Raw genomic sequence first — 27,767 nt, forward strand, 5'->3', positions numbered from 1 at the left:
ACCATAAAATTGAAAGCCATTGCTGATAAAAATTCTCAGTGGATATCCCAGACAGATTAAAAACCAATGACAGTTATACATGTGACCAAAACAGTTTAGAGTATCAGTAAAACATATAACCTACACATATTAATGTGATCCAGAAATCTATTTTTTAAAAAATAAAATGGTAACACTGTTGTAATTTAAATATCCTAAGATAACTAAAGGAAGATTTCAAGAATATAGTGCAGCATTATCATGCTGGAATAGAAACATACTGCTCTGTTTCCAATTCTACCTTACATGACCGCTAGATCACATTTAAAGCATGTATGGCACAAATAATGACAGTGATGATGACCATCCGCCAATGACTCTTGAAGACTTTGAATGCAAGGGGAGCCACTGTTTGAGAATCCACAGCTTTTTAAGTCATCTGCTCCCTGTCAAAGTCAGCTGTTGTACTTAGGCATTGCACTGTCACACATCTCTCAATCTTCACCTTACAAATGCCACAGAATTCATTCTTGCTCAAGCTCCATGCTGGGAAGTATTTTCAACACTGTAAGAACATGAAGGTCTTGGTTTTTGTAATGAACACTACATACAGAGTAGTGTGACAGGCAAGTCAAGGCCGTTTACCTTACAAACTACCCTTTGCTACCAATGAAAACTCAGTCTTCACTTCATAGATGAAACAGAGAATAGCATTTTTATCATTCTAACACTCATTGAAGAATTTAATGCAAAAAACCCCAACCAAACTAACAAAAACCCCTTACTAAGTTGAGTAGAAATCTGTATGTAAAAAAAGTAAGCAGAATAATGGCAATTAATGTCTTAGTAATTTGGGTCAGAAATGTTTCTCCATTATAGACTCAATTTTATCACAGATTAGAAAGGATTTTTTGATTTTTAGAAAGCAAGCATGTGAGAAGTTAGAAAACTGTATTTCAGCTCTGAAAAAATTTCAGGTCAGAGGGGCTGAGAATTCGTTTTGTTTTTAATTGTACCTCTTGGTAACAAAGTAGCCTACAATTGCAATGTTTGCCCTCCGAAAGTGGCGTGTAAATATTGCCAGAATAGTTCAAAACGACTGACATTTAAACCCATGATCTGACAGTTCTGACACAACTTCACAGTCCAAGTACCTTGCTAGGGATGGAAATCAATAAGGCATTATCATCACAAACTCTGGATATGACCCATAAACACTTCCTCTGTTTCTCTCCCTACAGAAAAAGCAAAACAAGCTGTTCCACATGTGGCGTAACCAAGGAGAACCTGTATCACGCATTTCTGTATCCCACATTCATACTAACTTGAACTTCACCATTTAACCCTCATCTATCAGGCTACAGATATACTACAGACATACAACATCCTACTTTTAATTCAGTGCTATGTGGATGCTGGTCAATGCTATAAACTAAAGTTATGACTGATTTTATTCTGAGATAACATGGCACGGTAAGTCTGATTAGAGCTTATACCACATTCAGCCAAGACAGTCTTCCTGAAGCCTGCCATAAGAGATTGTCTTAAAACTTAAAGACTTGCACTCCTTTTCCAGATACAGCTGATACTGGCAGAGAAGATTCAGAATTTGGTACAACTGTATTTCTTACTGCAAGAAATCAAGCTAAGGAATCACACAGCACTCACAGTCTTAAGAAACATTTATTGATGTCACATACAATAGTCAGCAAGTTGAACTATACCAGCAATTTAACTCAAGAATTAGAGGTGACATCAAATCCCTGATTTAAAAGAACAGGGCTTATGACAAAATGCTGTTGCAATTTAGCAAGTCATGAAATAAGGGTGGTATAAGCAACAGGAACCTAGAATATTAAAGTAATATAATCAAAGTCTCATTTAACCCATATCCATTTGTAGCTTTACTCCACTGATACAATTGAATTTGTTTGTATGAACTTCTAAATTTTGCAAACATAGAAGTTTCGGCTAGTTTCACATGACTTTTATAAGCTTTGAGAATGTTAAATGTTTATCTTTCTGTAACAACCAAACTTAAGTTTTTCTTCCAAAGCAGTTTCAAATGATTTCCAACCAATAACAAAACACTTATGGGGGAAAAAAGCACAACAGGATCAGTTAGTACTCTGAAAGTTTTCATGTTTTTTCTACCATCAGGGGCAGAAATTGTGTACTACTGACTACAAGTGGTTCAGACAAAATGAGTAATACTATCTGAAGCTTTCATTACAACAACACTGAGTAAAGAATAACGATACAGCCAAGTATCATGATGCCATTCACTCTATTTACTAAGTTCTTGAGATGGGGGAATTGGAGAAGCATCTTCCACTCCCCAGCTGAGAAGCTTTGACCTTGCTGGGGAATGAAAGGAAGATGAATCGCCAAGTCCTTTCCCATCCTTATAGGACTGCAGTCCAAAGCAGTGATAAAACTCTTGTGTTCTCTGATTTTCATATAATACCAGCTTTGCTGTCATAACCAAGCCATTCTTAGCTCCTAGTATTTGAACTGAACTCATAGCAAAAGAACGGAGCTCCAAATTGGGTTAGAAGGACCATGTTTCCTTTTTATGGCTATCAATTCATTTTGCTGTATGACTTTGATCTAGTCAAATTCACCTCTTGGTGCCTCAACTTTTCTTCAAATTTGAACAGAAACAGAATAGTACACCTGCTCAAGGCTCTAGGCACTTCTGCACAAGATACACAGGAAAGAGAACACAAAACTGCTCAGCCTCCCTCATCCCTTCCACACACATTTCTAAAAATCTATCAAACAGGGTCATTCACAAAAGCACTCACAAACAAATGTCCCCTCCGAAAAGTCAGGAAGACAGCCTAAAACTATTTTGGACTGCAAATGAAACAGTCAAGCCTACCCCTTTGAAACAAAGAAATACATCTTAGCAACATAAATAGTTTTGGTAAAGAGACTAATGAATACAATATGCATTTAGAAAGTAAGCTTTCCAAAAGAGGTTCTTAACTGTGTTCTTGTGAATCCCGTAGCACAATGCCATTCTTCCATATCAAACAAATAGCTCTTAGAGCAGTATGACTACAGATCAGCAACACCATTTATTGTATTCATTTCAAAAACAAAGTGATATGCCAAGCAAGTTTTGTTTTTTCAGCTGTCCATCTACAACTGCAGCATCAAATCAGGTTCTTCATTTCATACACACCGCTTCTTTAGGTCCTGCATTATACTTGCACAAATCCTTCAATGAAAACAGTTCAACATTATAAATGTTTGTTTCATTTCCACCTTAAGATGCCTGGAAACCTTAATCTTATTAGCACCAATGGATTTATGAATGAATAGTAATTCCAGCTGAGCAAAGTGAAGAGGACAAATCCATCTCACCTTCTAGCAGTAGCAATGACTCTACACTCCCAACAGAACCAAAAAGAAGAGAAATTTTAGCTATCAGTGTAATAATATAATGCTCAGAATACACTTTAGAAAGCAATCTGAATAAATTAGACAAAGTTCCTTTTCAAACAGAGGTGCAATCTAAAGCTACCAGGAGCTGAAGCTGTAACAGTAATTTCATGACACTGAATATGGCTAAATACAGTAGTCCTGTAATGTAATTTTCAGGTTCTTTTGCTATTTAGAGTTCTTATCTTTTCATATTAAATACATCAGAAATCATTAAACAATTCATCACACTGTTTGCTTAAGAAATAAGGATTTCCCTGATAATGAGGTCTTGTCCCTTATTTATACCACATAATGAATTTCAAGCACTTAGTAATTTCATCAACGTTTCTTCCTTAACTAGTTAAACGTTTTGCCTTCATCATTCTTAGTGGAAGGTAATTCTAGTATTTCATTATTTTGCATTTTAGAGCTTCATATCATTTTCCAAACTGGAATTATTCAGAGTCAGCTTATATTGCCTTTTTATTGCACTGCCTTTGCCTGTAGCTCCTCTCCTTTCCAGATGTGAACCCTTCCAGAATACTTAAGAGAGTTCATTTATACCATCTCTCAGCAACACCCTAAAGATGGAGCTAAGAACACAAGCAGATTACAAATTTGACAAATTTAACATCACTTCCAAAAAAATCACGGTCACAAGCTCAGAAATGGCACAAGACAGAAGAAAAGCTTGGGAATCATTGCACGAATAGGTGAAATTTTGAGATTACCACATAGTAAACACTCTCAGCTGTATCCCAGAAGCCATGTAAACAAGTTAGTTCAGACTGCTGCACTTTAAGTTACACTGAGCCTCCTCTTAGAAAATCAGTTTTTACGTAAAATAAATTTTCGCAGTCTTCTTACTAACCTCTACGTTTGATACCATCTGTTTATTTTTTTCCTGAGCACAAAGGAATCGTGCACAATGCAATCTCAATGCATACACTCTGACACTTCAGCACCTCTACAGAGACATACCTCTCCTCATAGATTCAAAACCTGCATATTCTTTTAAAAGTCTCATTTTACTGATGACTGACTAGGTATTTTGTAATAATATTAATATACATGGACTTCATGCTTCCTCTGTCATAACCAGCTGAAAAGCTGTCTGCTTACAACAGAAATTCTAGTAATGAATCTCAAAATGTATCAACATTTGGCACTTAAATTTCAACCTACTTCTATTTCTGGAGCTCCCAAGGTCATCAAAGTTTTCCCGACAGGTATTCCCATCCTTCCTTGTACTGAAAATAGCTACCAACTTTAAATCCACAAGTGATACAATGAACTTAATTTTTTTACTCATGTCTTTTTTAACAAATCCACTATTTCAAACAGCTAGTAGATCCATCTTTGGAACATGTATTTACTATTAACTATCTTTTAATGTTTAACACTGCTTTACAGTATTTACCTACTTTATTTATCTACAAATTATCCCATCTTTCCTGAGACTGAAAGATTATGGCAACTTTTGGTTTAGAAGGCAGTCACACAGCTGAGGGCTATTCTTTCATCGCTTTTGACAATTGCTTATTTCAGGAATGGATTATTTTATTATTTTCTGATGAATCCACTGAATGAATTTAAGTTTAGTTCTGTACAAAGACTGTGGTCATCAAGATTTCCTCTCCATGTATACTGTCAATATTCTGGCTTAGGGTTCTTCAGGCTACCGTGCATTAGCTGAGCTATGGTAACTGCATGTGACTTCCTGCAGCTTTGCCACTGATTGTGGAAGTGCAAATATGCCTCTGTCAATATATAAAACCATTACACTATCATGATTTGACAATGGAAAATCAGCCCTAGAAAACATACTTTATACATCAGGAAACCTTCTATTTCATTTACTTTTGCATCAGCGTGGTAATTTTATCAAAATATGTGTTTCATACTGTAAGTCTGGATTAAAGACACAGAAGCAGGAGTCTGAAACATTCCACTGTTTTCATATATTTTTAATTTAGACCATCCATAATATAAATTAATTTAAATGGCTTACTGTACTGTGTATGTAAAAACTGAGGCAAGAAGTAGCATAATCAGTTGACAAAAATTAGTCCCACGACTAAATTAATACATAAGCTAACAGGAAGAGTAAACAGAAATGAATATACAAAACATAAATGCAGGACAACCTGTGAATCAGAGATGCTTAAGGAAAGTCGTAGCACTAAAGGTGCTGACATAAAGCGCAGGATAAAGTTCCATGTAACAGCTGAACTGTTTCAGTGGCTTACTGCCACTAAAAGCTAGTGCTCTCTAATTCATTATTCATTTCAATGAGAAACGGCAATATAGTACACGAATAGGAGGGTAAGAATGAGATGACCTAATCTTATCCTGAAAGGGGGTACTCAAGAAGAAATCTATATTTTAAATTTCTCATGCAATTAAGAGCTGGATTGAGAAACAGGAGAAAGGCACTAATCATTTCTTTATCTCCCTTGGCCTCCATCTGTGTATTTTCAACCACTAAAGCAAAACAAGATCTTCCTCCTTTCCTACTACTGTTGCTACTGGCAACTCTTCAAAAAACAGTATTTTACAAAAATCTTCCGTCAAATTCAATTATTCTAAGTCTTACTGTTTTCCTTTTCTCTCAGTTCTATTCATTAGCCAGGTTTCCTTCCACACTGTCCCCATCGCTTCACACAAAGATCAAGAGAAACTATTACCACAGAAACTCTAAGAAAAACTAGGATTAATCTGCTCCTTTTGCTCCCTCAGGTGAGACCAACACTGTAGTGTAACAACACAAGTATTAGTAGGAACAGTGGTGAGAAAGTGATGTCATCTTTGAGAGCACAGATGTGCTGAATTCTTCTGTCCAGTCCACCAGTATTTCCAAATTCTTAAATATTATACAGTAATCATTTAAACCTGAGATGCGTACCTGACCCCAGAGACATACAGGCAAGAAGGTACAAAGGGAGATTAAAAAAAAAAGGGGCGGGGGGGGTGGGGGGATAGTGGGGAAAAGGGAAAGGTCTTAGGAACTTGATCTTCAATGACAAAAATGAGTCTCTAACGAAAAGGCCTCTCATCTACCTGGTGATCTAAAGCAGGTAATTTCTTGTTTCACCTGTTTTCTACCATCTTATCAAGAGTTGGTCTATATGGGAAATCTGGTCATTTCAAACACTCATACCCCAATGCTCAGTCTACTGTCAAACACCCTACTTGATCCCACACACCTGACAAATGCTTTCAGCTATTCTAGTACAATCTGAGCATTATCTGTACCTCTGGCAGGATAATTACATAGCGATAAACATCAGTATGAGAAAGAGCATGTGCAAGAATGATGTAAAATAAACCGGATTTAAAATAACACCATATACTATATCCACATCAAAATAAAGACATACAACCACTATAACATCCACTATTCAAATGGACTTAGGTCACCGGAGAATTTCTATCATGCTGTTCCACAGAATTCACAAAACTTCACCTTACACTGTTCTGCAGCACAGCAGCCTAACAACACTGGCACACTCTGGCCATTTTCACTGGTACTAACTACTGTAGACAAAAACACCTAAGACTTAACCAAGTTATTAGTACTGCTGACTAGGAAGTCTGCAAAATTATCACAATTTCTATTTCTATACGGTACAAGGATTACCCATGGTGGCCTCTGAAGAACCAAACTTAAACTCCACCTGATGTTTCACTTGCCAACAAACCCTCAGCAGTTCACTGGAAGTAAGTTTTGGTCAACTGAACAGACTGACTGAAAACAGTTCATAGCTGAGGTCTGAAATACCTGTATATATGTAGATAGTTAACCCACTACATAACACTGTATAGACGACATTCATGAATATATAGCATGCTTTGAATTTAATCTTCACTGTCCACTGAAAATGTCTCATTTTGTACAGGTTCCTATTTCAGATATTAAGGGCAAGCCCTTCTCTAACCTGAATTCTATTCAGTTGACAGCCTGAGCACCAACTCCAAATTATGCACCCATTCCTTCAAAGCAGTAACAGCTTCTGGGTGAAACTTCAGGAATATTTTGGCAATGCCTCCAACACAGTCAGGTAATCCTGCTCAAAAAGCTTAATGACCCAAGATGGTTTATGTTTCACAAAAAACAGCATTAGAAAATACTAGAAAACAAGCAGCCTAGGCTTGAGTAGCAACATTTCTCAGAAGTATTTACAGGTCCTGCAGTCTTGTCCACTGGCATGCCAAAAACTAGTAAGCTGTCCAAGTTTTAGAAGGGGGTAGACAAAGGTGCATGTTCAATGTAAGACATGGTGGATAGGACAAGGCATTTGTCCATTAAACTGCAGGTAATTATTTCCAGCCTTTAGCAAAAAAGTCTTACAGTTGAATTCTGTGAACAAGGAATAAGGCTTGTACAATGACATCATCCTTATACCTCTCTCTCCTTTACATCTTTTTGGAAATTTACTTCACAAAATTAAACATATGATCAAATTTATTGAGAACAAGCACTTTCAATTTCCGTGATTTCTTATATGGTTTGGTTTAGTTGCTTTTCCTCCCCTTGATTACAGAAGGATAATTTTGAATGCAACATGTGCAATCTGAAAGCTGTAGTATCAAAATACGAAAAAAATTTGTAGGTTAGGTTGTCCACTGAATAAAGAAAAAAAAAATAAAGAGAACAGTTGGTCTCAGTTTGATGCAGTTACTATACTTTGTGCTAATGTAGGTGTAGAGTAATGAAGCTGGGTTAATTAGCATTGATAATATACAGCTGTGGGCTGGCTTCAGGGGTGGCGGGTTGGCCGATGTAGATAAGGTGCAGGTGTGGCTGGTTCTGTTAAGGGGTTGGGCAGCCAATGAAGAAGCAGAGAGAGGAGTGTGCCCTGGATGAGGAGAGGCTAAGAGAAGGCAGCAGAGGGACTAGCATGAAGGGTATGCTGTATGTGATGGTAAAAGACCTTGTTGCAGCTGGCTAGCTTGGAGAGGGCTGCGATGTGTAGGCATTTACAGTACTTCTGTTCTACTGTTAAGAAGACACAGCATGGGGAAAAGAGAGGTCATTTAACAAAAGGTGACCACTGGAACTTCATCACTGTCCTATGACAGGAGAAGCACACTTCAGCCTTCTGTATGGGATGTAAGCTGCTGGTGTATTAACCAACCTGCAGAAACTCACTTAAGTCACTGGAAGTTTTGCAATACCTGTGCAAGAGAATGGTTTCTGCATCTGCAACACCTTGGTCACATGGAGAGCTTTGCAGGAGCAAACCAGAAAAGCTTTTTTTTTAAAAAAAGGATGGTATAAATTGGAGAAGCAATAAAATTGGCTCAGGAGAACACTGCTTTAAGAATTGCTTCCAGTACTTCGCTGTTACTGAATACACTTTGAATTTTTAACACTATAACATTTTCAGGTGCGGTATTTTTCTCTACTATTTTTTCTTTCTTGAACAGTAAGAATCATAAGCTATGTCAGTTTTTATACTATTCAAAAGCAGATACAGCTCCACTAGAAACAGAGTTCAACTAAGAATACATCCCACATTAGGTAGTGCCCAGCACAAAAGAAAACACCCTTATCTAAAAGCTTTTCACTATTTTTTTCCCCAGTTAATTTTTAAACTTATAACACTTGTTTGTGGTTTTGATCACCCTGAAAAGCAATTTCCTTGCTTAGGTCAGCTAAGAAAGACTTCCTCACTTTTACCAGTTTCAGCCTGCATGTTCCACCACCTGCTGCTTCTGAAAAATTATGAGCAAGCACTGTCAGTCAGTCTTTGGTTGTAGAGAGTCTTTGAGGCTGCCTCCATCAAGTACCACCAAGCATTCTGAAAATCAAGGTATAATTTGTCTAAGATACAACTTATCCAGGAATTCAGTGAGACCTACTAGAGCAAACATCAAACCCAAAGTTAAATTCAAAATACATGGTTAAGGCAAAACTTAACACACTTTTAAAAAATATTAGTTTGTATGTCATTTCCCAAAAACAGTGTATTGCAATTATAGTGGTTAACTTAAAAAAAAATTGCTATCTAAATGTCAGGATTTCTGCCACAATGCAACCAAGATCTCTCAAGTAGTTGGTGGTAAAAGGCATTTCTTAGCAGTTTAATAACAGTCATCCAATTTCAAAAGTCATTAAGGCACAAGCTGTGAAAACTGTGTATGATACCCGACTAGAAAAAGGGTGCAGAAATACTCTCTGCAGATAAAGTAATGGAAACTTAATTTAGAAGTTGCAAAGCTCTGGGTTTTTTCCTTTCATAATACCATGTTTTACTCACTTGCTCTTCAAGCTAGGAACTTGAAAAGCTAAGAGATTATACTACACGAGTAACTTGAAGTACAGAGATGAGTACTGTGATTACTGTTAATATGAAGGTTTGGTCTTGTACTATCTCAGTGGCTTAATACATTCAGTTGGATAGACAAATCCTTATGAGAGAAAAAAAAAGTAATTTCCAAAACAATGAGATATGTCCTCCATAGTTTCAGAAAACAGACTGAAAGGCAACTGACACGATCAAGAAATAATTAAATATTCTGAAAGGCTATTTTTTAGGAATTGAAAAGGATATTTTTTGTTAAGAGTCACAGCTCAGCTGCTTGCCAGTTGCAGTATTTTTCTGCTTGGTACTCAAATTGTTTTTCAAAGTATACATTTGTCAGTTTTCTTTGTATTTAATTATATATAGACACACTCACACAGATAACATGAGCAGGACTAACACTATCAAGTCCATCATAAAAACGCTTGCCCAGTAACAGTACCTAAGTTAACAACTATTTCAGCTTAGGTAAATTAAGGCTGTAGTTACAGGCATCACCGGATGAGCAAAATGAGGTTTAAGAGAAGAAAAACTAGGAAATTACTAGAGGATTTCAGATTCCATTAGTGTTTTCCTTAGTTAAATTCCTGAATATGACAATATATTTGGTAACCTGATTTAAAACAAACACACATAAACCACTTTTTCCACCTCAAACACAAAAAAGTGAAGGGGTAATTACATAATCCAGAATGGACTCTTCAGTTAAACATGTAATGACACCCATGCAATAGCACTATCACTGACGTTTAATCTACCTTTTAAAGACTGTCCTTTTCACAGATGTAAATTAAACTGCTTTGTTAAAGAGGGTTCTTACCACAAAAGGTAAATAAAACTTTACGGAGAGGTTTTATTCATCAATTTGCAATAAAAGGATTTTTCCTTACTTTTCCACTTCTAAAGAGTCAGAAGATCATAGCCCTGTATATCAACTGTTTATCTTTACAACTGAACAGTTCTGAATCAACTAGTTTAATAACTTTCAAAACTCCTGCTCCTCCTATTGTGTAGAAAGTATTATTGTTCAGGTAAATAGACTAAACAAATTAACTACATGATAACTTAGAACAGGTTGCGCACTAAGTATAGTCACTCCTAATAAGGTCCCATACTCTGGAAAGAGATACTAACTTAATTTCACATCATCCACATCAGCTTGTATTAATGGTCTTCATGCTCCCCAAGTACTATACTGTCAATTTTGTGTAACTAAAGTGCCAATTTTATAGTACAAAAAATTAGAATATTCAGCTATGAAGTTACACTTTACTGACTACCATAATTTCGCTAGCTGGCCTTGATATATTCACTGCACATACAGTATTTTTTTAAGCATAAGCATATTTACACATAGCAATCTTGAAGATGGGAAGCTGTACAACCATGTGACTACTGTCCTGTCATATAAACCTGACATAAAAAGCACAGTAGATAGGGTTATGGGTGAAAACTGAACTATGGCACCTTAACCTTCCACATCTTGTGTTTTCTAAATTCACATCTGGTAAACAAAGAAATTTTCTTTGCTGAAGTAATATTAAAAAAATCCATATTAGCGCCAAGACAACTGAACCTCCTCCAAAAGTCCTAACCATCTCCTGTAACCTTTTAGTAAACCAGACTATTTAGCAAACTTCAAAATCGTTCATGAGATCAAAGCTGTCTAAGGCTCTCTGAAGTGGACTTTGATAGGATCTAGAAAACAACAGGAAAAACAAGAAGCACATGCATGATCTGGAAGAGATCTTACAGCTACTATCTTCATCATGTACAAAAAGAGAAATCATTTGATAGCCGGAAGTTGATAAACATTATTCATATTACATTAAAGTACAGGGAGAGACACTGGTGAAAATTCCAATCTCCTCACCATTAATGGCTAGAAAGAAAGGATTTATGTAGATCCTCTCTCCTAGACAGCTGTCCATTAACCTGAATGAGAATTTTTTTTAATTAGAATGTTTCACTGAACACTTGTCATTTGTCAAAGTGGACATAGCTTTGAAAAATGTTTACATTTAAATAGACTTTATTTTAAAGTAACAGCACTAACGTGTTTCAGTTTTACACCATTACAGTATTTCTAGAACAAAAACACTTCAGTTACATTCTAATTGCAGGTCTAGCACACTGATTTTTTTTCCCCTCAAATATCACTATGTTTTAAAATGTCAATCTATGCATTTTTACTGACATAACTTTTCCAGAAATATGATCAGAGATGTCATACATTGTTTTTATTTTGCTTTGGAGTACAGTGTCATCAAAAGCTATACAACATACAGTACAAAGAGAAAGTTCACACTTGTTCACATTACTGCCAACACTAAATGCAAGTAAGCAAACATGACAACATATTCATATATCCTAACCTGTATTTCCCCAAAAGCTAAGGAAATAAGTGTGTGTGTGGGAGGCAGAGATCCATACAGAGTTATCTGTTGTATTAAACTGAAATCTGTAAATTGTTAACATCTTCCAATCAGCCAAAATATTTCTCAGGATCTATTTTAGTAATATACTTTCAAAGTCAGTATTCCTAAATAATTTATAAATATTTTTAATCAAACACTGCCATACTGTAAAATGAATGATGAAATTGCAAGTCAACTAACATGCCCCCTCAGCAATCAAGTTTTCTCCACAAACCTACCCAACCCACTCAAGTCAAAATATGTGTGTTCATATTGTGCAAGGTGAGAAGGGGAATAAAGCCTCTCCATCTTGTTCATGTCACACACTTGCAAGCTCTCATTTGCTAATGTGCTGTAATGCACAAACCAGGGAAAGGCAGTCTCGTTCATACTCCACCCAACCAATCTCTTCTGCCAATGCTCCCAAGTAAAACAGGAAAAGATATTTATTTCCTCCCATTCCCAGAGTGGTCTTTCATTATACGGCTTCTTGACTGGCTTATGAGAGCTAGTGATTAAACAGCCAGTTTCAAGATTGGGGGAAGGTTGGAGGGGAGAGAGATGACCAAGCCTTTATTAATGAAACAGGATTATACTAATAAAAAAAGGAGGATATTTAAACTGACATCAAAGAAATGCAGAAACCTAAGTCTCACTATACAAGCAGCTTGTTTTGGTTTAGTTAAGCCTGTTTCCAGCTTCAGTTACTTAAGTATTCACATGGCCTTTCCAGAAAGTATATTCTAATTATGTCACATACACAGGCTCTCACTTACAAAAGCAAGGAGATAATGAGGTTGACAAATTAAAAAATTGCAAAAAACCCTACATAATAAAAGAAAAAAGTGCTCTTAGAATTACTTCTTCAAAGAAGGTACTGGTAAAGTCTCAGAAAGGATAAATGCACTGCTACTATTTCTCTGTTCTTTAATACATGGCAAATATTTTTTCATTATTCATGTAAATCACACCTTACAATATGAGAAAGCTGGCCATCAGTTAATGATTGAAACTGCAAAAAACTGCATTTTCCCATTTGTGAACTGTTAGTTGCAGATATCATTTTATTGATCAAATAAAAATCCACATGCATCCTATAAAGGCATCTCTAAATTCCAAACTGATACGCTACAACAAAAGCTACAAAAAAAGTGAAGTCTCTGTCTTTAGCCATGGACACAGTTCCAAGTTACCGACTGAACTGCCAAGTTGCCTATGTCATTGGCATATGGAGAAGGCCCAAGAACTGCTCCATGAAGGTTACGTTAGTCTTCACAGGACCATGCCAAGATAATTCATCCTGAGTCATCCCTACCTGTACCCAACCCACAGATGTTCTGCTTATCTTCTGTGTTCTTTATTCTCCAGGCACTTCACTCCAAATGACTACTACCTTTTCCTAAGAATCTAAAACACGCTACTGTGAAAGAGAGGGCTAATTACAGCCCTCAGTTTCTCTGAGGCTTTAATATAAAGCTTTCTACTACAGAATTCAGACAGCATTATTGTCCCTGTTGTTGCTAAGGCAAAAGTGTAGTGTGGCCCATATGCTAAGATACATGAACAACCACAACTGACCATGCAAATAAATTAATAAACTGAAGAACAGATTACTCAGTCATGCTTTATTTTTTAATAGAATTTGCACAATTGCATGCTCAGCACTTTATTTTCATAACTTTTTGAACTGCAACTATTTGCAATGCAGTATTTCTTTTTTCTAGCAAGAGGATGGCTTTCAAAATGCAAGTAAGTTATATTTGAACTGTCCTGAGTTTTACTTATGTTGAAAAAAAACACAAAACCCCCAATGAAACTTATTATCCATGTATATTTCAAGTAATTAAAATCTAGAAATTTTTAAAAAGCCTAAAATAAGTGTGCTATGTATTTCAGGTCACCCATTATGAGAAAAATACAGTTATAGCTGTTTGCCTACCATAACTCACTGATGAATGAAAATGACAATGTACCAAGTAAGCCGTAAATCACAGCAATGCTATAAATATGTATTTGTAGGGAAGTACCTTTGAGGGAAAAATAAAACCAATCTTTGCAGTGTTCCCTGAGATGCAGGTGATACACATACACCTTTTAGAGAGGTAGCTCCATCTTTCTACTGTGAAACATTAACATTATTCCACAAGTCACAGTCTCATTTTGGAGAAGATCCTTAGTTCTCTGCAGCTTTGCTATTGTAGAAGGAATAGAATCAATTTGGGTTTTTTTCCAAACTTGAAATTGCTTTAGCTTAAAGTAGCCCCAGAGGCTGCCCATCTTTATGGGGATATTCTGGCAATACAGAAGCATTAAAAATGAAGCATGACACCCTTCTAGTTTCATTCACACACCATTTGAACAGAAACCAGAAGCAGCTGAAATAGATCAGGCCTCAGCTACCTTAAGCTCGCATCAATACTGACATAGACACTGAAGCAGCAATAAGGAGTAACTAGTTCTCAGTCTTTCCTCTCTACATTGGATCCTGAGGCACCTATACAGGTAGGGACACTGTCCTTTGCTAGCTATTCATCCAAGTCGTCAACCAACTGAGTTTCTGTCTTGTTTTCCAGTAGTGTAACTGCTAATTTCCCACCAGCCTCTGTGACAGAACATACAACTGAGAGAACACAGCAGCACCAAGGAAAAGATCTGTTCCTGCGGCAACAGGCTGTTTACCTCTGCAAAAAAATAACTTAAAACTCTTCACATTAAACTCACAGGACATGATCCAGGGATACATCTCAATTCATAATCCTTTTTCCTCTGTAACAGTTGCCATGGGACACCATAAATTAGAGCTTGCAGAACCACAAGTGACCTTCCCAGGCCACATGTTTGTCATTATTGTCTGCATGCTTTGGCACACATGATAACATTTATGTCTGAGACACAAATTTATACTGACAGTAGTATTCTGTATAGCACTAAACTGCTATTTCACATAATCCAACATTCATTTACATTTGTGTTTTCCAGGTTCATATTACAAGGAACTTGAGCTCCCCCCACTGTTAATTATTCCTACTGTTTACTCACAGCAAACATCCTCTTGTAAGACACTGGCTGTCAAGTAGGTATTTCTTATTTCTGAAAAATTGGAAAGCAAATTTTCCAACATGACTCTGTGCTTTTCAGTGGACAAGTATCTGAGTTATTAACTAATCATATGTATCAACCTTGTACATAGGTGATTACAAAAAAAATAAATTTCAAGTTATCTTAACATCTATAATAACATACCACTGATGAGTATGTTAGCAAGCTACGTGAGCGTTGAATTCATAAACTACATTCAGAGTTCTGAAAGTTACTGGAAAGAAATGACAAGCAGGAGCCCAGTACTGCATCTTAGCAATCAGCACTCCAGGCCACAACTGACACCCACACCATGCCCCCAAAACAGAAACATCTTTAACTTACAAAGTCATAAAATGCTTAACAATGATTATGACAAAACCCAAATTAATCACAGAACAATAACAAGTAACTATGACAGAACCATTAAAGTTACCGTTGGTTTTAATGGGGTAAATCTCATCTACAAAATTATTATATATTATTTAAAGAAAAACAAAAGTGGTTCTTAAATAGTCTTGTGTGCACCAAGACTGTTTACTACTGTGATCACTGAGTTCAGCAAATAAACATTTTACTGCATTTGAATACCCTAATGTTTCAGGACTAAGCTATTTAAAGTCCAAGTAAAATTCTAACTTATTTCAGGAAGCCATTAAGATGATACCTATCAATTTCAAGTAAAGGCACTTGAGTAAGCCCACTGAAGGCAATCCATTCACAGAAGCATAATATTAAAGCATCACTTGACACAAAACCCTATTAATGTACCTGAATGTAACTTGATTTACAGAATATTTATTCATCATAATCATGCACATGAAACTAAACTAAAATATTCCTATGAAGGTGAATGTCATTTTACTAATAAAACCTCTAAGTTCTGCAGAGAAAATTTAATGCCTTTGGTAAATGATGCTATTTCTATAGGCTAACTTTTAGAACTAAAGTACATCTATCTTCTAATTTTTGTTTGTTTTTTTTATTACAAAATAGCATAAGCGCATAAGCTTCATCATAAAACTGATGAGGGTTTTTTTCTCGTTTAAAATAGTTATCTGCTTACATCTACAACATGCTTTATGGTATCTTCTAACTGGATTTCAAAATCATTTGCGATGAGGTATTTCACCTACTTTTAGCATCCTTCCCAAAACACTTGTTCAAATTTACACCTGTAACAGTAATTAGGCGCAGGCAGGAGACTTTCAACAGCTTTGTTTCAAATACCGTTCCCTTCTAATAAAGATCCATGGAGTGTCAGCCACATTTGGGCAAGCTGACAGCCCAGACTCTCAAGCTACTGTGCATCAGCTGACTTTCAATAATTATGCATATATACTTAGTCCATGAAAAATGCAAACCAATTCAACCTTCCTTAGCCAGCAATGAAACAAGGTTAAATTAAATCAAGTTACATGCAGTTGCCACAGGCTACATATACACAATTAAACGTTCACTGTAGCTGAGCATGCAATAACTTCAATTATCAGGACTTAACAAATCATGCTGAATTCTCAGAAGCCCACCTACAGAGCTTTTTATAAGATTTCATTGGCTAATTATTTATCAAGATGTGATTAAGAATTAGCTTAATCCCATGACATCATATGTCCACTTTGAGCCTAGAAAAAGAATTTGTCAGGAATAAACACAAACATTTACAGAAAAAGAGAGAACTCCTATTCTGAAGCCTACTAATTCAACATTATCCTTTAACATGGCACTAAATTAAGGAAGTAGCTTTCATTATTCTTTCTCCAGGTTGCAAGCCAAGATTACAGTGTGATGTGAAAACTGAGAATGTTTACCTTCCAGTATTATGATGGCTTGTTCACGTAATGATATTTACAAAATTGCAGACACAAGAGTTCTTAAATCATGCTATTCTTTATTGCAGTGCCTCAAATATTTTAATATTTTCCATGGTAACAATAAATGATCCATTTCTATAAATAACCTGACTAAACTTCACACCACACTAGACAGAAGCAGTGGGAGTTACTCTGGTGAGTAAAAATGCAGCACTATAGCTCTAAATAAACTTTTGTAATAGTGACCCTAGAGTGCACAGTGTGCTCTGGCAACCCTCTAAGCCATTAGTCACCTGAATTATCACCAGGAAAGTTCACCTAGCTGAAAGTTCAGCTTTTCTTCAGTGTATGTCAGAACTGCCACTGTTTTTGCAGAACCAAGGAGCTCAATACAAACCTAAGTCTGGGCAAGGCCTTCGGAGTAGGAAAGTCCAGTCATACACACACTTTGAACATGCCTAACACACAAAACTGGTTACTATGCACTGCGTGCTAGCCACCACCTCCAACCCTTCACTCAGAATCTCAGCAGAACAAGGAGTACTTGCTCAGGATGTCAGATACAGAAATTCTAAAATCATCCTCAGTAGCAGGAGGTTCAAACATGCATTTGTCACTATCTATTAGTCCTTGACTGGCTCCAAGATTTTATGGGGTAGCACGCACTCCCTTCTCTTGTCAAAGGAGTACTACACCGCAATGCAAAGAAAATTAATTACAACGGGCAAAAAGCCTGAAAGAGAGAATAAGATTAGAAAACAAATTTATTTAAACTCTCTTTCAGGAGGTAAAAATCTCTCCAATGTTTTCTATTGACTAAACAATATGGATCCCTTACTCAGCACCACAGACAAAGTTGTGAGTGCCATTATGCATGCTCACACATCTCAAATTTTCGATTGACACTCAAGGGCTGACCTGTTCAATCATAGCATCGCAACAATGAAGTCCCTTCTTCATCTCACTCCAACTCCTTTTCATGATGTAGAAATCAAGATCAAAATTTTACCTGCTGCACTGTGACAGTTGTTTTACAACACAATGCTTAAAAAGATACTATAATACATGCATTTCCGTAAGTTAAAATTTGTATGATTAAAAATGCTGAAGATCTGATGTTAAAAAACCCTCTACAACAACAGAATGCTCAACACAGAAAAGCTGACATCACCAAACTACTCAAGCATTACTTCTTCTGTGTATCAACACAAATCTTTCTAGACTTCTATCAGGAAATCCCACACACCCCTTGGCTGAAAGATCACATTTGCAAAGTCAATCAGAAGTTAATAAATGCCTCTTACACTCAAGAATTCTGATGCAGTCCTTGGATTACATAACTGTGTAACACCCCCCTCCCAGCCCCAGGCCCAGTCTTCATTCAGCTTACAGGAGGAATCTGCTCTGGAAATGAATCAGAGGCTATTCATAAGGCTGCAAGGTCTGTTGTAGACACGACTCTCCAACTTCAAGTAAAAATGAAAGACAAGTATGAAGGCAAACAGGCTGCAGATCAGATAGGAGGAAACAGAAAATTTTCACTCTTGAGAATTTCATTCTATTTCTATTACTAAGGGTAAATATTTCTGTGTTCCTTTCTTCCTGCACACTCTGAAGCCTAACGTGACGAAGCACTGATTAGTCATATTTGTAACCAAAATTAATAAAATCCATTCTAATATTATCACACGTTATGATACAAAAAAATTCAAGTTAATTTAATCTTACAGTTGCTCCAGTTAAGACTTCCAAAGTTATGAATACTAACTTCTGCATCTCAGTTCCCAACTTGCATATTACATACTCTCCTCAAAAACATTTTAAAAATAAGTATTTGTGAAGGATTCCAGAAAAACTCCTGAGGAAATTAAGAAATCTATCTCTGGAACAGGGCTTAAAGATGTGAAGTGATTAAGGTAAAGGACTACACACTGAACACCAAAGAGAAATCAAAATATTTAATCATAAGACAGGACTGGAAGCAATCTCAGGAGCCTATCCTTTTCCCCAAGGCAGAATCAACAATATCTAAGGCCAATCCTAGGAAACATTAATATAACCTGTTCTTTTTTTTTTTTTTTTTAAACAAAAACCAAAAAACCAAAACCAACTCCACTCATTCCACACAGTTAGTAGAACAGGCATTCTGTTCTAAGGAAAAAACTGACAACAAACTTAAGGACTACCACAATACATTCACAAAGATGCCAAATGCAGACTACACAAGTAATCTAACTACAGAACTCCCTATCATTTGCTCTTGTAAGAATTACTTGACATTTCTGAGCCTTTTTTTTAATCCTACTGAGCTGGGGGTAAGACAATTCAAACCACGAATTCTTGTGTGTGAAATAATGCTTCTTTGCCCAGCCAATCCTTGTTTTGTACTACAGACTTCTCAAGCAATTTTCTCTTCTTCCCCTCTCTGGCCTTTATCAGTACATACTACCCACCCATTCCCATCCCTGAACTGCTTCCCTTGACTGTAAACCCAATTCCAAAGTACTCTTCTGTTTTGGCTTTTTGCTAAGGCTGTTGCACAGCTCCTGTGTATCCTTACTAAGGACACCTGTATCTGCCCCACCAGCGCCTTTATACAGGCCTCACAGTTCAGTCATTACTTCCTTAGGAACTCCAAGCTCCTACCTTCCTCCCAATTCCTACCCTTCAAATTCCCATTCCCTTTCCGTCCTGTGTAAGTCTGCTCCAGTCCACCACTCTTCTCCGCGTATTCACCTTGTCGACCACCTGCAACAACAGTTGTCTTCTCAACATTCAAATGAATCAGCACTGTGCATAAGCCAAGAATGGACACCAGAAAACTAAAAGCCTGCATCACATCTCACTGCTTAGAACTGTACTTATTAGGAAAGTCCTGTTGTACACAAAGTTTTTCAACATTAGTGCCTACAATCAGAGAAAGTCAGCTACTTTTTCAGGCACTAATAACTTGCCCAATTTTTGGACAGGTTTTTGAATGTCAACAAGATGCACATCCCTAATGCAAAAAGTGATCTCACTCTCAAATTTAAATTCCTTTCCCAAAGAATGGGGGTGCTCCAATTACTTGGAAAAGAAGGTCAGAAATAATTTTTAAACTTTTTCTCTAGCATGACACTTATGAGCCAGTGAACTATTTTAGCTTTAAACTTTATTGAAAGAATTAGTTAATAAAGGGCAGTCACTCAGTATGGAAGATTTTGGCCTAAATGACTGAAGTTTAGTGAAGTCAGAAGTAAAATCACTGTGTTTAAACGGTGTCAGGAAACCAAGAAGAGTCACTGCTAATCACATCTATACAGAACAAACAAGAAGCAACAAGCATTCTTAAAGTCAGCTAGTAACTTTGTTAAACTCTGTTTCAATTCCCTGTAACTGCCAAATTTTAACAGGACACACTGAAATTTTTCTGTTACAGGTTATGCCTCAACATGAGTTTTGAAGGAAACTTCCAGGAAGAACAAATCATCACCGAGCATGCTAGTAGAAGAAAATCCATTTCCCAGCACACAGGAAAGAAAGAAAAAGAAAAAAAAAAAAACAAAAAAAAGAAAACATCCCCCTACCAGCATCCATGTAGTAAAAAGCTCCTTAATTTGAACTAGAAATTTAACAATTGCATCATCAGCCAGATTTTTAATTTTCCTTTAGGGAAAGAAAAAAAGAAGAAAGAAGAAAGAAAAAAATCAAAGTTAAACCAATTTTAGATCTCTACAAAGTACACCCCATAAGCCCTCACCAGAGTCTTGTTGGAGTATTACCAAAATTTTCGCAGCTTTTAGACTCCAAAAAGCAGGTTCCAGATTACTTTTTCTACAGGAGCCAAGGCAGCTGCTGTACATCGCATGTGATGAGGGCCCTCTAAATTTTCCCTCCATCCTTAATACCCAGCAAGCATATCCAAAGAAAATGAGAACGCAGCATACCTGAATATATATATATATATTCTGAATATACCTGAAAATAACATGCAAGAAACCAAGAGTCTCTACTAAGACCTAAGACCTGGAAACAAAATTTCAGAGATAGAAGTATTTGTAACCTCATCCTTTCTAAGTATCTGATCAACACAGATGAGAGACTGTTAGCTCAGACAGGAGAGGGGTTGCGCTATCACAGACACATGTTTACATTCAAGGAGCTTGATAAATTACATTATATTAAAAATACAAATGAAAGAAAAAAGGTTAACATTACAAAACCAAGCATTAAAGTGTTAAGGAATGTCAGAATTATGGTTGCTTACACCTACAATTTAGCCCCTTGTGCGTTATACGGGTTATTCATTAAGTGATCATATAATGTTTTTTGTTATTTACAGGAACTCTGCCTCATATATAGCACATGATACATATGTCATGAAACAAACAGTTACAGAGTAGAAGAGGTGTCTTCTATGGGACACTATACTTTTTTACCAAGGAATTTGAATAAAATGTAGTTGATAATTCCAGCTGATTAAAAACAGTTTCCTGTCCAAGAGATCTTTTGCTGGAAATTGCCATTTATAAAGATCAACTCTTCTTAAAAAAAAAAAACAAAAAAAAAACCGGGAAAAAAACTTTTAAAACCCCCTCCAACTTATTTTCACAGAAAACTTCCATCACAAGTAAACACAGAAAGAAAAAAAAAAAAGGAAAAAGGAAAAGACTGAGCACTGCTTTTCCACCTGCTCCATAATAAACACTGCCTCTAGGCCATGCCTTGAAGATGGGACATAAAAAGCCCTATGGGAAGAAAAAATCTCAAGAACTTCTCTGCCCAATATAGATTAGGCATTTGGACCTGGACTTCTGACACCTCAAAAGCAATTGTCTGGCTAGGAATGCACTTATGACACCTGTGAACCGTCTTGCTTTCCTAACAGAGCCACAGAGCAGCTGGACAACAGACTGACATTGCAATGAAATGGTCTGACCACTAGGCTGCAGAGGATTCCATTCAACCAGTTCACTTGCGGGAATTTGAGTTATTATCTAGTTGTTATCTCTATTCTTCCCAATAAAGAGATTTTGGGTTCTTCACAATACGGAGGGTGATTCTTTTCTATTTTTCAGGACAGGAAATCTGTTCCAGCTGTTGGCATGATCAAGACAATTGAAACTTTAATAGATGTTTAAGGCCATCAGTGAAAATCCATTCTATACCTCCTAGGGATCCATCATGAGAAAATACGAGCCTGATATGTTGAAATGCACTGCACTCACAACTGCAAAAAAACTCAAACTTACTGTGATGTAAAGTAACTAAAAATCTGAAGAATAAAGCATGTCAAATTACTCAAAATTTATAAGCACTTTTAAAATTTACTATTTTCCTTCAGTTTCAGTCTTCCATCTGTAAAATGGAAAAAATCTTTTACAAATGTACCAAAAAAATAATTCTCTAATGTTTGTGAAGCATGGCTATTTATTTTGAGACATTTTTTTTTTTTTTTTGAGACAGTTATTATTTTTGAGACAATTCCTTGAGACAAATTAACAGGTGAAAACACTTCACCAGGAAAGATTTGGGTATTTACAGCAGGTAATGAGGCAGCAGGTTGCACACTGAATGACAAAGAAAAACAAATATATAAACTGGGTTATAACAGTATACCAGTCAACTGGCATTTCCCATGTATGAGGCACTGACCTGAGGCTGCAAGGGTAAAGTGGAATACAATAATGTAGTTAAAGGCCCAGTGCATGGAGAAGGGGGCTAGGTTATGTTTGCTTCTGTAGTCTTTGTCTGCTGTTTCCTTCTCTAAGTTCCTTACTTTGCAACCTAGCGTTTTTGACATTGTTCATCTAAAATGCATTGCATGTCTACATATACACACTGGTACAAAACACAAAGTGCTCCAAATCAAACCACAGTATCAAAGTAATCAAAGTAATATGAAAAATTAAAATATCTACCCATATAGAGAATTTTGATCTCCAATTGGAAAAGCACTTTAAACCAACAGATACAAATACTAAAGGCCATAAAAATGAATGTTTCTAAATTTTTTCTGACTTTAGCATGAAAAATGGCCTTCTATGTTTACATTTTTTAAAGTTATTTGTGTAAACCAAGTAGTCACCTTCAAGTACAGTATCAATAATCACTTTCAATTTGACTGGAATTCCTCTTTGATTCTACAAACAACTGGGCCAAAATCCGTTCTCCTCTCCCTTTTCCTAGTGAGATTTTCCATAGTGAACCGCAGGGACAGGAAGTGAGACACAAATCACAGATCCTGCACAACCTCATGAAACACAACTTCCTCACTCCTGGGGTGCAGCAGACGTCAATATAAAACACAACTCTCACATATAATTTGAGGGTCAGGATAAGCTACTAAGAAGTATGCTTGCAACACTAAAAAAAAATAAAAACACAAATCCAGACGAATTATATTAAAGGTTTTTAGAATACAATCCTTTAACAACTGTAATTTCAGAAAGAGTGATTATTAAAAAGGATTGTTGTTATACAGGCTTATTAGCAATAACACACAGGTATCACCAATTTCAAGCATTTCCTACTAGGTAACTCAGTGCAACTAAGTGTTTGTTACTGCTGATGATCCAAAGTCAGAAACTAACCTAATCTGTACTACATATAATAAAGGTGTATGAACAACAAGATTGAAAATAAGCAGTATCACATTTAAATGGCCATTTTTTTCAGATGTTAAGTATTTCTAGCAATTTTGTGACACTGAATAGCTACCCTAACACCGCATGATCCACCTCATACCTACCAGACAGCAAATTCTAAAGATATCACTACTCATATTTTTCCAATTAAGTATGCCCATAATTGTTGTCAGTGTCCAACATTCATACACTCCTCTAAAACAATTTCTAGAAAGCATAAATTACTATCTATTGCCTTGATTCTACAAGAAGAGTCATGTGAACATTAATGTATATGGAGTCTCAAACATGCAATAAGATTGCACAGGGGTACTTGTACGCCTAAGGAGAACAGGGATCTGCAAAGGGTTCTAGTGATATAATTTTGTTTCTCTGATTGTGTTCTGTTTCTCCTAAACCAAAATTTAAACATTTCAAATGCAAAAAAAAAAAAAATATTTACTGGTATGCCTGCTTCTATGTCTTTATTTTTAAGAAGTATAAAAACAGTTTTAAAAGACAGAAAAAGGCCTCAGGGAAAGATTTTTTTGTTGGAATAACTTCAGGTAAAACATTTAAGTTGAGAGGGAAAAAGAACAAAAACATGTACACAGGAAACAAATTCAAAATGTACAAGGCAGTCAAAAGTACAAAATAAAAGGTAACAAGAAAGTATTTTCTTCTTTCAGGCAATAATTTCAGAATAATTAATTTTGTATTTCTAGAACACGAATAAAGTAACTACTTCCTCCTTAAGTAGCTAGCTGTTGTGATAAAGAGTGGACCAGTACAAACTAACATCTGGGAAAAAGTACTATGAAAGTGACACAGTCCTGCTTCACACACACACTCTTAAGTGTGCTAAAAAATAAAGTCTAAACCAAAAATAAGCAGTCTTCTAAATATTTCCACATAAAATATTTACTGTATTCTAAATATATTTTTCTGATATAAAGATATTTACAACATAGGCTGTGATAAAGCAACTAATTCAGGATTAATCCATGTGGCTCAGAAGAACAAAACCAAAAAACTCATTACAAATCACAAGTAAACAGTATCTTAAATTTTCCTCCATAAATATGCCTAATTTTCATACCAGAAAAGTGCATGCTTTCTGATTTAAAAAAAAAAAAAAGTGCCACAAACACAACACTGGCAAGATAAATTTGACAGGAACTACATAACTACAGTAGCTCATTTCCTGCTCTATCTGGTATATTTAAAACAAACCTCCTTAAACGAAAAATAAATTTGAGAAGTTCACTACCGTTAGCTTAACAAAACCATTTCTCTTAAAATGAGAGCTGTCTGAAACAGAAGAAAGAAAACACTAGAGCTAATGTCGCTTCCTGATGATGAAAACTACCCAAGAACTACAACTACTTCTGCACAGTCCTTTCTCTCCTGTAGAGCAGAGTTACACTCGGCCTCTACGCATGCCAAGGACCAAGAGAAAACAGGAATTCTGCTGCAACACACTGAGACAGGGACTGTTAGAGACAACCAGTGGCTCCCTCTGCAACTCACAAAGTTTAAAAATAAAAAGCTGCTTTTTCGAAGTGTAAATGGTTCCACGCACGTAGGCCTGAGGCCCTGTTGCAAACAGTGTCTTAACAGGACCAGGCAGCACAAAGACAGGAATGGGAGATTAGTGGGAGGGAGGGAGGCCGGGATTGGGGCTCAGCAGGATCTTCAGGCTTTTTAAAATTCAAACTGCTCCCTGACCAATACAAATCACGGACACGCTACTGACTACTACACGGATTTACAGCATTAAAAACACGCCTTCTACGTGACAGCTATATTAACTTCACCCTTTTAAACATGTATCAGGGCACTCAGAGGCACGACAGCACAGTTTTATTATAAGACTCTAAACACAATACACCAGAAAGTTACTCTATTGGATACATTAACCACTTCTTATTACAACGAATCTACCTGAAGGACTAAAAATCTGCTGAAACATAGACAAATTATATAATGTTAATTACTTGTTTGCCATGTACAAGCTTCCTGTCCATGTGCAAGATGAAACTTCGTATCTCATAATTTCCTTGAATTATGTAATTTCTGTAGGACTATTTTTACTACTTCACAGTTTTAGATCTACCTCAGTTTTTCTAACACTCTCAACTCTACCACGCGTAAGTCCAAGATATACTTCACTGTAAATTAGCTACCATTTATTTACAAAGATCTGTCACTTCATCAACAGTCATTTGCAAAACACATTTGATTTGACCTGCTAAAATGACACCTAATTACATATTCAAACATCATGGACACAAACAGCCAATAACAATCTCAGGACCTCAAAGTGGTATGGCCTGACAAGAAAGGATGACACTTTTTAAGCGTTCCTCACTTTTCACTTAATTAAATTTACGTTTGGTTCTCAAATTTGGGTAAGATTTCATTTTCACCTTGGTCCTTTAAATGTCATAAATGCAGGACGCTGCAGACGATCCCCCTCCCATTTTCTGTTTTTTAAAAGCATAAAATAGTATTCCTTGTGAATTTACCACATATTCTTGTAACGAATACAGTACAAAGACACTAAGATTGTGTGGAGTACCTGATACAATATGCTTGCCTATCTATATTTTCTGGGTCTGCAGGTGTCCGTGTTGTGTCAATCATCCCACAAGCGCTAGTTTTATGCTATAAATATACTAAGTGATTAGAACACTAATCAATCGCTGCATTATTTAGAGACTAAACCTCTACACATTATAAATCCACGTGCATTCGAACTTTTGAACGTTCAGAACGCAGTTGGTTAGAAGGAGAAGGTAACAGCGAAGTGAGGTGGTATTTTTGTTCCTGGCTATTTACATTGTCTCTCTTTCCTCTATTCCTCCACTTACTCCTTCCCCACTTCAGAGGGCTGTCTGCGCTGGGACCTTCCTTCCTTGCCCTAGGTGAAGTTGTAAATATGGCAAAGGATCAGTGCACATTTGCGGCTAATTGTATTGTTTCCTCCTCCTCCTGCTGCTCCTCTCCGGGTTGAGGCCTGTCACTGAGAAGCCGCTTCGCCTTTCTAATCCCCGAGCTGGAGTAAAGGCGCTGGCCGGCGGGCCTGCGCTCTCCACCGGGCCCGGGCCTCCCGGCAGCCCGGGAGGAACCAATCTCCTCCGCCAAACCCGAGCGAGCAGGAAAGGGGGCCGCGAAATAAACACCTCCGGTTGCCACTTACTCCCTTCTACCCCGGATAAATGCTAATCCCCTCCGCTCCCGGCAGTGCTGGGCCGCCTGGGCTGGGAGGCCCGGCCCGCTGCTGGAGAGGGCAGGGAGGGGAAGGGGAGACAAGGAGGGGGGATTACCTGAGCAAATCGGCGTCTGAATCCAACGAGAATCCGAGAGAGGGGGAGAGAAATCCGCCCCCCTCCCTCCTCAGAGGAGCCGCCGCCGCCGCTGGGCCGCCGCCGCCGCCGCCGCGGAGCAGGAGGAGGAGGGGAGATAATATAACAACAATAATCCGGGCCGGGAGGGGGGCTGGCTCCTCTTCCGTCTCCTCCTCAGTGCAGCGAACATGTAGAGCCGGGGGGTGAGCGGCCGAGACAAATCCCTTCCCCCTGAGCCTGCTTCACAACATCAACACGGGCCGGGCCGGGCCGGGCCGCGCCGAACTGGTTCCGAGACACACTCCGAGCCGCGGGGGAGCAGGGGGGTGGCCGGGGGGGCAGCGCTGCCAGGGGGCCGCCGCCGCCGCTCCCTCAGTGTGTGCGAGCGCAGCAGGGCGGGGGAGGGGGCAGCCTGGGCACGGTGAGTCGGTACCGAGCGGGGGGGTAGGGGGAAGAGGAGGAGGGGGAAGGATCCTGTGTGTGTCTCTCTCGCTCCCTCTCAGAACAAAATGCCGACCGGAAGTGCCGCTGCAGGAATGACTCCCTCCACCGGCGCCAAACACCAACAGCCTCCCCCTTCCCTCCGCTGCCGCCTCGCCGCCCGCTCGCTCCCCCCTTCGCGCAACCAGCGCCGCTTCCGCCGCCGCCACCGCGCTGCTCGGCGCGGCGCCGCTCCCCGCCCAGCGCTGCCGCAGCTGGAGCGGCTCCCTCCGCCGCGCCGCGCCTCGGCTGGCGGCGGCAGGCACCGCTGAGGCTCCGCTGCGGAGCCGTCTCTCCCCTTCCC

The 27,767-nt window shown here is 37.8% G+C and overlaps 1 protein-coding gene across 8 annotated transcripts in view; it reads right to left on the reverse strand.

The window, feature by feature from the left end:
- NIPBL (NIPBL cohesin loading factor) overlaps positions 1 to 27,494 on the reverse strand; it is a 152,472-nt gene extending 124,978 nt beyond the window's left edge. For 7 of the 8 annotated variants that reach the window (XM_055790416.1, XM_055790412.1, XM_055790415.1 and 4 more), the window contains exon 1: positions 26,963 to 27,494. The gene's annotated coding sequence lies outside the window, so the exon portion shown is untranslated. Of the gene's footprint in view, positions 1 to 19,674; positions 19,777 to 26,962 lie in introns of all 8 variants that reach the window. The other variant, XM_055790409.1, reaches the window with a different exon arrangement.
- Between the last annotated feature and the right edge of the window lie 273 nt (positions 27,495 to 27,767).

This window comes from Falco peregrinus, chromosome Z, assembly GCF_023634155.1.
Source record: "Falco peregrinus isolate bFalPer1 chromosome Z, bFalPer1.pri, whole genome shotgun sequence".
Taxonomy (NCBI): domain Eukaryota; kingdom Metazoa; phylum Chordata; class Aves; order Falconiformes; family Falconidae; genus Falco; species Falco peregrinus.